Here is an 11,485-nt window from a genome sequence, read left to right as displayed (position 1 = left end):
CCCAGGTCCTCTAGAAGAGCAATCACTGCTCTTAACCGCTGAGCCATCTCTCCAGTCCTTACGAACCCTCTAGACAGACAAGAAAAGGAAGGCTAAATAGCTGCCTCTCGCCACAGAGCTAAGAAATTGACCTGGGGCTTATCTGGGGTAGGACACAGGCCCCAGTGAGAGGAGGGAAGGCTACCCAAGTCAAGGCCACCCAAGTTAGCATAGCAGTTCTTTATCTTTACACACTCCTTTCTCTTTCTTTTCTCTTCTGGAGCAAATATCTGAGAGACAGTGAGGGTGAAAATGGATAGTCACGTGAGTGTCTAATACGATAGTGAGAGTGAAGGGGACAGTAACATGAGTGTCTAATATGGTAGTGAGGGCAGAAGGGGGACGTTCATGTGAGTGTCTAATATAATAGTGAGGGTGAAGGGGACGGTCATGTGAGTGTCTAACACTTCCAGTGCCAGCACTTTGGAAGGTAAAGGCAGAAACATCAGGAGTTCATGGTCAGCCTCAACTACACAGTGAGTTCAAGGCCAGCCTGTGAAACCCCATATCTAGAACAAGAAAGCAAACAATACATACACAAGGAAGAGAAGAAAGACTTGTCTTTAGGAAACAGAGTTCTAATGTGAGAACCAAAGTTGTAATTTAAGTTTTAATTACCATGCCTAAGAGATTCCTGAAACAAAAGGGCCTCTGATTTGCAAGCCTCTTGCAGATGGACAGATCCTGAAATGCTGGAAGCTGTTGTTTATGGGAGATAACAAGTCAGGTGTTTTCACTCCCCTAAACAAGTTTGTTTGACCCATCTGTACTGGATGTGCTGATCACATGTGGGCAGGAGGTTCACAGCCAAAAAATACATCAGGATGTATGCTTGTCCCTGATGGGACCTGATGGGAAATGCAATGAATTATGGGTTTTCCTTCATAAGCTATTGCAAACTGTGATTCCAGGCCATGTCCTCAGAACCTGGGTGTAGACCTGGCCAGAGCCCATTCACCTGGTAAGTATGTAACTAAAGCATGCTTCAAATTTGACTTTAAGCTATGGTAACTGTCTCATTCTTGAGTGTAGGGTTAACACTGACCATGCTGCTTTCTAAACTGGAGATGGCGGTGGTTTTAGGCACAGGCCAGAGAAGGTGATGCTTTCTTGGATGCACACTGGAATGGAAGGTGGATGGATGCTTTGGTGGCCTGGATGAGGAGCGAAGTCTAAACAGGCTTCTGATTTTTTTTTTTAATACTAGGCTGTGCAATGGTTCAGTCAGGGAAGTGCCTATCTCTTAAGCATGGAGATGTGATTCATTTTGCTGCTCAGTCACACGTTCCTAGGGGGAGATGTGGCCGTGTGTCATGTCAGCAGCCCTCATCTCCCGCTGTGACATAGTCTGTGTGATTCACAGATGGTGACTCACGATGGAGGTGCTCGCCTCCATCTGGTTTCCTCTGTATGGTGTGATCCTCAGTGTCAGGCGCTCACCTTTGTTTCCTCTGTATGCTGTGATCCTCAGTGTCAGGCGCTCACCTCCATCTGTTTCCTCTGTATGGTGTGATCCTCAGTGTCAGGCGCTCACCTCCATCTGTTTCCTCTGTATGGTGTGATCCTCAGTGTCAGGCGCTCACCTCCATCTGTTTCCTCTGTATGGTGTGATCCTCAGTGTCAGGCGCTCACCTCCATCTGTTTCCTCTGTATGGTGTGATCCTCAGTGTCAGGCGCTCACCTCTATCTGTTTACTCTGTCTGGTGTGATCCTCAGTGTCAGGCGCTCACCTCTATCTGTTTACTCTGTCTGGTGTGATCCTCAATGTCACACATACACACACCATTTTGAAAGAATAAAAGAATGTGGCGCTTGGCAGAAGGGAGAGAGAAGGGAATGGCCTGAATGCACAATTGTGTGATCCGACAGGAGTCCAGCCCGGGGTGGGGTTGTGCCACCATTGCACGTGCAGTCACACCTTTCTTGGCAATGCCCCATGTGTGTTATGTAACGTGAAGGTGTGCCTCTCCCCGTGTGAGTTTCAGACCGGAAGAGAAAATCACACTAGCCTGAAAGAAAGTGACCAGGATCCCGCCGTTTCCCTCAAACAAGAACAATCACCGAGGATTGACCTTATTGGGAGATCAGCTTGTATTTCCCGTATGCTGGAGTGTCACACACATATCGCCATGTGACAGCCTTAGAAACGATCAGGTTTATGTGTGATTGTAGATCTTTTTTTCCTCACAGCCAATCCCATCTTTTATTTGTGACTCTGTGTGTGTGTGTGTGTGTGTGTCCAAGTGTATATGCCACCATGTGTAGAGGTAGAGGATAGCTTTCAGGTGTCAGTTGCCTTCCATCTTGTTCGAGGCAGAATCTTTGTTTTTGTTTTGTTTTTTGTTGCACTGTCTACACTGACCTGACAGCTCCTAAGGTGTCTCCTTTCTCCACCCTCAGTCTCACTGAGGAAACGTTGGGATTACAGATTGCATTACTATGTCTGGGTCCTGAGGACTAAAATGCTGGCCTTCACTCTTACGTGGCAAGTGGTCCTACAACTTGATTTATCATCAGTTATAAGCATCAAGGTTTTAAATCTTTTTGTATACTTCTCCAATGTTTTATTTACATCCCTTCTTATAAAATCTTGATTTTTTTTTATCCCACCACTATATTGACCTAGTCCCAAATCTTTATGTCATTTTTGGAGTTAAAGCAATAAACTTCATTTTCAGCTTATCCCTGGAGGAAGACACTATAAAAAACGAATATGTTTTTAGGGTTTGTTTTTCAGCTTGTTTTCCAGTTTTAAAAGGTGAACTTATTTAATAAGAACCAAAAAGAAAGAAAAAACAAAAGAAAGGAGGGAAGGCAGGAAGGAAGGAAGGAAGGAAGGAAAGAAAGAAAGAAAGAAAGGAAGGAAGGAAGGAAGGAAGAAGAGAGAAAGAAAAGGAAAGAAGAAAGGATGTTTTTGGAGGTTTGATGACAACTTAGCCGATTTCCAAATTTGTTATATTTCCTATTGTCAATGGGATATATTCTCAAAGTAATATTATTTAGAATACACTGCATCTAAGAATTTCCATGTGTTCTTCACAGAGATTCAACATCCCTGCCAGTTCTTCCTTTACCTCTCCCTGGAGAATAGGTGTGTGCAGTCTGTCCGGATAAAGACTGGGCCCCAAGTTGTAAGAAAGGTTCACTTCGTGCCAAGTCAAATAACCTTTCCCACGACTTGAGCAACATAATAAAAAGGGCAAGAGAGATGGCCGCGTAGATGAGGAAGAGAGACTGGTTTCTGCAGTTGGGAGCGCTATAGTGCCAACATTAATTCCGTAGTTTAGATCTTCCTTACAGTTGATGATTAGCTTTACATTGTTAGCATGAGCAAAAGGAAATAATTGGTACTGTTTTAATTTCCAAAGAGAAGGTTCACAGGGGCGGCGGTAAGATATCGAAACAAGTATTTTAGAGAGACACGCGTCGTTTCCGTTCATCTGTTAATTTGCCATAAGATTGCATTTCTCTAAGTGTGAGCTAAAAGCATCCAAGTTGAAGTGATGTCTTCAGTTTTTTTCCCCTCCTGTTTTTAGTAATTTTTCATTTTCTTAGTTTGATTACTTAAAAATTAAGTCATTCTTCTCATTAAATATTATTGGAGCTGGGGTGTATCTTAGTTGGTAGAGTAGTTGCCTATTATACATAAGATCTTGGGATTTAAATATGCATAAGCCGTGAACAGAGGTGAACACCCACAATCCCAGCACTCAGGAGGTAGACGTAAGAGGATCAGAAGTTCAAGGTTATCCTCTGCTACATAATGTGTTCAAGACAAGCCTGGAATATATATTGAAAATTTCTTAAAAAACAAACAAAAACATCCATAGGATACATGAGACGCTGGGTTCAACACACACACATACGCACGTGCACACAAACACACGTACGCGCACACAAACACACATTCTAACGCATGCAGACACACTCATTATGACCCTGAGAGAGGCAATGACTTCTACTGAAGATAAATTACTTTCCAACAATACATTTTTTATTGCTATGAATAAATTTCATTATAATCCATCCAAACTACACTCTGACAACCTTACTATTAACTCCAATAATCTAGAAAGGAGGATTACAGCATGAGGAAGAGAGGCCACATGAACAGAAGGTGGGGCTGAACAGAGAATTAAACATTGCTTACACGATCGACCGTGTCTTTCTGAGACTGAAATGGGGAAGAAGAGCTGAGTTCCAAGAGCTGCCCCTTCCTGCCCTGTCTGTGAAGGACTGGGTTTGATAAGGAGCCTGGAGGGTTCCTGACACGCTGAGGGACGGTGCTTAGGCTTGCCACTGCCACTGTCCACTTGACTTTGGAATTCAATACTCAGCTAGCAATCATCAGGCGTCTGAATAAAATAAAACAAGCGTGTTAACTGGATCCCATCACTTCATTCCAGAATGTTAAAACCATTAGAATAACAAGAAGGATTACAGCTAATTAAAGATTTCCTATACGAAGTCAGGCATACAGTTTCAATGAAAATACTTCAGAAATTAGTTTTCTCAGGGCTCCATGATTTTCTTGGTGGTATAGCATGCAGACCGATTTCAGTCTATCCAAATGTTTGATGAACTGGGCCTGATAGTGTGGGCCTGTCACCCCAGCCACTTGGGGTGATCATGCGTTGAGGGCTTGCCTGGGCTAAGTGAGAATGATTATGCATTAAGGGCTTGCCTGGGCTAATTGAATGTATTGAGGGCTTGCCTGGGCTAAGTGAGGATGATCATACATTGAGAGCTTGCCTGGGCCAAGTGAGGATGATCATGCATTAAGGGCTTGCCTGGGCTAATTGAACGCATTGAGGGCTTGCTTGGGCTAAGTGAGGATGCTCACACGTTGAGGGCTTGCCTGGGCTAAGGAGCGAACACAAGGTCAGTCTAAACATCTTAGACAGATTGTTTCAAAACGAAAAAAAAACAGTAGAACAAGTCATTTATAGAGAAGAAAAATGATCAATAAACACATGCCAATGCTTTCAGTCACTAGAAACCAGGTGATTAAGATTAAACCAAGGCCAGTGAGGCAGCTAGCAGGCAAAGGACTCACCACCAAGTTCACAAGTTCACCAAGATAACCCGAGTTCACAGTACCCACATGGTGGCAGGAGAGACCATCTCCCACATGAATGTATGTATAGTCTCTCTCTCTTACAAGAAAATAATAAAAAACAAACTAAATCCAAATACCCTGTCTTACCTCAGTTAGCAGAATTCAGTGAAGTCCGGGAACACCAGGTATCCTCAAGTTCTGAGCAGGAGCCTCAAACTGTGAAGAAGGGAGTAGAAAGAAAGAGCCCCCTGGGGAGCTGGGAACAGCTAATAAACTAAAGCAGCGCTTAACTCATGATCCAGGAGTGCAGCACGAATAACAAAAACCCAGACACAGATACTGGGGTTCAACCTGAAGATCAGAAAAGCAAAGCAGCCAGCCACTGGCTCTTTCCTCCATCTCAGACCGAAAATGGGCGATCCTGCCTCCACAAATCCTCAGATTGAGACTGAGCTGAGACCTGTCTCCTCCTGTTTTATATTCCTTTCTAGTGCCGGGTTTAAAGGTGTGCACCACCATCGCCTGGTCTCTATGGCTAACTAGTGTGGCTGCTGGGATTAAAGGTGTGAGCAACCATTGCCAGCCTGTATGGCTGACTAATGTGGCTGCTTTGTGCTGATCTCCAGGTGAGCTTTATTTATAAATAATATACCACCATACAGGAGTTCCAGGAGAAAGTGAAGAAGGAAATATACGCAGACCTGCTCACTGCATCGCTGTACCAGCAAAAGTGTGAAGCAGCATACGTGTGCACAAGTGTAAGATGGGGATACGTGAAATAGTCATTTATTCATTGACTGTGAGCACCTGCTGTGTTCCAGTGCTATTTGGGGTGCTGTGGAAACATCAATGAACACCACAAAGTATCTACTCTAAGAGAGATGTGTCTGCAGGAGCACAGAAAACAATTTAAATAAAAGGATTAATCTTATGTCTAAGAGCTAATGATAGGTGGCATGGATGAAACCCAGCAATGAAGGAGGATGGGAGGAGCCCACGGGTGGGGAAAGAGACAGCTGAGCAAGCCCTAGATCGAGAGCAAGCTGTGAAGATAACTGGGGGAGAGCAGTGAAGGCTCAGAAGGTCACAGAAAGAGGGCAGGGAAGGATGGGGTGATTCTGGCACAGTTGAGAACCATAAGGGACAATGAGAGAGCTGACGTGGCCTGAGCCCATTCTGAAGACGACTACCTGACTCCTTAGAGCGCACATGGCTTGAGCAGTCAATACATGAGGCACCAGGCACTGTTATAAACCACCTCTCTCTCTCTCTCTCTCTCTCTCTCTCTCTCTCTCTCTCTCTCTCTCTCTCTCTCCTACCATGCCCCCTACTCTTTCATAACCCAGGTTCACCTTGAAACTGTGCTGGGATTCCAGGTATGAGCTACCTCATCCTGTTTCATTATAAACTCTCTACATATATCTAATCGTTCAATGTCCTTATTTGTCTCACAGAGGTATTGATATCTAGACGCATTTCATAGATAAGGAAGCTGAGTTCCAGACAGGTTAACTCATTCTAGATCAGTCAATTGTGTGTTGATTCAAACCTCCACTGAGTCCGGCCCACTCGGTGACTGGCTTGCTGACTCTTGTGTTTGTTCTTTCTGGTGCGATCCCCTAGTGTCTGGCATCTTCCCACCACTGGAGGCTGTGCTGTGGGTCAGCTCCTGGTTTAGGCTATTGCTCTCACCTAGAATTTGGAATCTGGAAAGAGTTGAGATGGGAGGGGCCCCGGTTCCAGGCCTCCTCTGCTTTCTCCTCCCCCAGAGTGGTTTAGCAGGTGCAGGTTTTGCAGGTCTATGCAAATGTCTCTAGCAAAGTGGTAACCATGCCACAAACGTATTTGCAAGCTCGCCTTTGTCTTGTCTTTCAGAGGAGAAGGCAAATGAGGAGGTAGATCCTGATAACATGCTCCCTCTGGAGCCTTTCTCTCAGCAAGAGGTGTACCCGGTGGTTTTGTGTGTCAACTAGACACAAGCTAGAGTCAAAGGAGCCTTGGTTGAGGAAATGCTTTCATGAGATTGGGCTGTAAGGCATTTTCTCAATCAATGGTGGAGGGCCCAGCCCATGGTGGGTGGTGCCATTCCTGGGGTGGTGGTCCTGAGTTCTATAAGTAAGCAGGCTGGCCGGGCAGTGGTGGCGCACACCTTTAATCCTAGCACTCGGGAGGCAGAAGCAGGCGGATCTCTGTGAGTTTGAGGTCAGCCTGGTCTACAAGAGCTACTTCCAGGACTAGCTCCAACACAGAGAAACCCTGTCTCGAAAACAAACAAACAAACAAAAACAAAACAAAACAAAAAAGCAGGCTGAACAAGACCTGGGAAGCAAGCAGTAAGCAGCACCCCTCCTTGGCCTCTACATCAGCTCCTGCCTCCAGGTTCCTGCCTTCTTTTGAGTTCCTGTCCTGGCTTCCTTCAGTGGTAAACAGCGGTGCAGAAGTTGAATAAACCCTTTCCTGTAAAAAGGAGTGGTGAGTTGCTTCCTGCCGCCTGCCTCCCAGCTAGCTTTACCCCTGAAATAATTACACGGAAACTGTATTCTTTTAAACACTGCTTGGCCCATTATCTGTAGCCTCTTATTGGCTAACTCTTACATATTGATCTAACCCATTTCTAATAATCTGTGTAGCACCACGAGGTGGTGGCTTACCAGGAAGATTCTAACCTGCAGCTGTCTCAGAGAGGAGAATCATGGCGACTGTCTCACTTCCCTTCTTTCCAGCACTCTGTTCAGTCTACTCCATCCACCTAAGGGCTGGCCTATCAAAAAGGCCAAGGCAGTCTCTTTATTAACCAATAAAAGTAACAATAGACAGATGGCCCTCCTCCATCACTTTCCTCCCCAACTTCGCTTTATACTCATAGTGTTTTGTTGCAGCAATAGAAACCGTAAGACAAGAGGAGACTAGCAAGCCTCTTCAGTGACCAGTGGGTAAAGATGACCCGGTGGGTAAAGGCTCCAGAATTGAAGTGCCGAGATGAGAGAACTGACTCCCACATGCACGCTGTGGCAAGTGCACACCCCCGTCTCGTCCACAAAATAAACAGATAAATAAATTAATTTAATTAATAAATTTAAAATTAATTAAAGAAAAATGGCTCTTTAGTCATCTTCTAAGGAATGCCCTTCTGAATCTCCTAATCTGGAGTCAAGTGTCAAGCCCAATAGCTTTCTTCTGGTAAAAGTGGGAGTTCTTCTCTCTTATGATGTCATCATGTTTCTATAGTAAATTGTATGTCTATATGCTTGTCTGTTTTGGGGGGTTTTTTTTTTTGGTTTTATTTTATTTTATTTTGCCTGAGTTTAGTTTCTTTTGCTTTTTTTGAGACAGAATCTCCTGTATCCCAGGTTTGTCGAAAACTTTCCTAAGTAGCCAAGGATGACTTTGAACTTCTGATCCTTGTTGCCTGATCTGAGTGTGGTGGTTAGACTCAAGCCAGCATGCTTCATTTATTTGGTACTGGCAATTACATGCTCGGCTCCCTGCATGCTAAGTGATTGGCCAGCGAAGCTACATCCCAGCTTCTAAATCAAACTTTACTGACCACACCTATTCCATTCCTTACACATGTCTGAATCCAAGAGCAAAGCTCTGATTAGTTCACAGTGCAGTTGAATAGCAGAAGCAGCAGTTTCAAAAGTGCTGGAAGGTGACTGGTAGCAACAAGGGGCAGAGTGTTTCTGGGATGTGTTAATGCACGTAAGGGAGGCTTTACCTCATCTCGCCTTCGGACACCTGGGACCCGTTTCCTCTGGGGAGGAGTAGATGCTCAAGTGCAAGGGTAGAAGGACATTTGTTTGTTTACTTTTAAGGCAAGATCTCACAGACACAAAATAAGTAGATAAATAAATGTAAAAAAAAAAGAATAGTTAAGTAATTAAAAGAGAATTTCTGCCTAGCCTTGAACTCAGATAGGTCTGTCTACTTCTGCCTCCCGAATGCTGGGATTAAAGGCTTACACTGCCACGCCTGGCTTTGAGTCTTTTTAAATGATTGTATAGAACACATTTTCAAAGATGTAACATATCAGCATTCTGGAGGAGAGGCATTAAAGTACGTCGTGGACACCCAGCATGGTGCCACACATCTGTAATCCCAGTACATAGGAGGCTGAGGCAGGACTAGTCTAGCCTGGGCTTTATATAACAGGATCCTTTCTCAGCAAAACAAAACAAGTAAACAACAGCCATTCTTGCAATAGCCTATTTGAAATGCACTTGACTATTGAGAAATATGCAGTGTTGACTAATTGCACCTGTCTGCGAAATGTGTTTTTATATTTGGCAACACTGGTTACAAAATGAAGTACACGGCAGGGCGGTGGTGGCACACACCTTTAATCCCAGCACTAGGGAGGCAGAGGCGGGTGGTTCTTCTTGAGTTCAAGGCCAGCCTGATCTACAAGAACTAGTTCCAAGGCAGCTAGGGCTGTTACATAGAGAAACTCTGTCTCAAAAAAAAAAGAACAAAACATCAACAACAAAACAAACAGAACGGGATCTGAGAGGTTATTTTACAGAGGAAAAGAGCTTCTTGTCATCTCTAGATATTCTTGCATATAATAAGAGTTTTGAAAGGAGATAGTATTACACAATTTGTTCCTTTTTTAAAAAAAAGATTTATTTATTATGTATACAACATTCGACCTCCATGTATGCCTGTACTCCAGAAGAGGGCACCATATCTCATTATAGATGGCATGTGGTTGCTGGGAATTGAACTCAGCACCTCTGGGAGAACAGTCAGTGCTCTTAACCTCTGAGCCATCTCTCCAGTCCTGAAACCCCTAATTTGTTTCTAATAAAATAAAATTTTTTGTTTTTCTATGAGTAAAAGTATTATAAATGATAAAATAAAAAAAATTCTTGTCACTTGGCTGCAGTCTGTTGAAGGGGACATTTTTGACTGCGTACTTAATCTGGGCATTTACTGTCTTCCCTGATGCCTGACGGTGTCTCATCAAAATGTTCTTGGGTTAAAAAGCTTGTAATTCCTAATGGCCCTCTAGCAACACATTATGATATTAGAGAGCTTTCTTGTGTCACTTGGCTCTGGAAGCAGTTGAAGATCAGATCTGTTAACCTTTTCCTTTGGATTCATGCTTTCCTCTCTCTCTCTCTCTCTCTCGTACCCCTTTTCTTAGCCAAAATATTCTACACTTTCTCCACGGTCCCATTTCATGTCCCACATTTTCCAGGCCTCATTCTTCTGCCTCCTCCTCATCCCTACTCCCACATAGTCTAAGCTACTAGGACTAGGGTGATTCAGCTTCCTCTTGGAAGCCTGCCCTGACATCCCCAACTGCAGTCATGTTTAACTCCACTCAATCATCACTAATGTGTGTGTATAATAATTTTGTTATCTCACTGGTTTTGTTTTTTTATTTTCAAGAATATGTGTGGTTTTTGTGTGTATGTATACATGTACGTAGGTATGTTTGTATGTATATATGCACATGAAGACCGGAAAAAGGAGCAGAAGTTACAGACATTTGCTGGATGAATGGCTTGTTTCATGGGTGCTGGGATCTGAACTCCTATTCTCATGGTTGCTCAGCAAGTGCCCTTAACAAAAACACCACAGAATTCTAAACAAGAGAAGTTTATTTCTCATGGCTCTGGAGGCTAGGAAGTCCAAGATCATAGCCCTGGGAGATTCATGTGTCATGAGGTGACAGCCGCTCCCTCCTTCCAGATTTATGACAGCCATCACCGTGACGTTTCTTCATGTGGACAGAACCAGAGGTTTCTCTATGCTTCTTTAATCCTCTCCCTCTCACAGAACCTGTCACTGGACACCTTGGAGACATGAATGAATTTGGGGGATGTGCAGACATCCAGGTTCTGAAGTCACTAGAGGAGTCCGTTTCTTGTTCTCCAAAATCTGTGACTATATTAGGTAACAGTAAACAAAATTAAGCTTGAAGATCAACTTAAAGGTGACAAGAAACTCACTGAGTTTGTTTTGCTTTATGTTTTGATGACACAGAGTCTTACTATATAGATCAAGATGACCTTGGAGTATGTAGCCAAGACTGGCCTTAAATGTGTTTTGGCGGGGGGGGGGGGGGGGGGGGGGGGGGGGGGGGAGGAACTTGGAATTCCCACAGAGCAGGAAACCCTGACTGCTCTTGGGACTGGAGAGGGAGGAGGAGAGGGAGTGGGGGGAGCAAGAGGGTATGGGGAGGAGGGGAGGAAGTGGAAATTTTTATAAATAAATAAGTAAGTAAATTAAAAACAAACAAGCAAACAAAAAAACAACGTGCTTTGATCTTCTTTGCTCTGCCTCCTACAGCGCAGGAATTGCAGGTATGAGTCACAAAACTCAAGAGCTAAATAGATATTGTAATGAAGAAAGATAAGTCTGGGTACTGTGGTTTGCAAT

This window comes from Myodes glareolus, chromosome 1 (genome assembly GCF_982192425.1).
Source record: "Myodes glareolus chromosome 1, mMyoGla1.1, whole genome shotgun sequence".
NCBI classification, from domain to species: Eukaryota; Metazoa; Chordata; class Mammalia; order Rodentia; family Cricetidae; genus Myodes; species Myodes glareolus.
Note: the sequence above shows the minus strand (reverse complement) of the source record.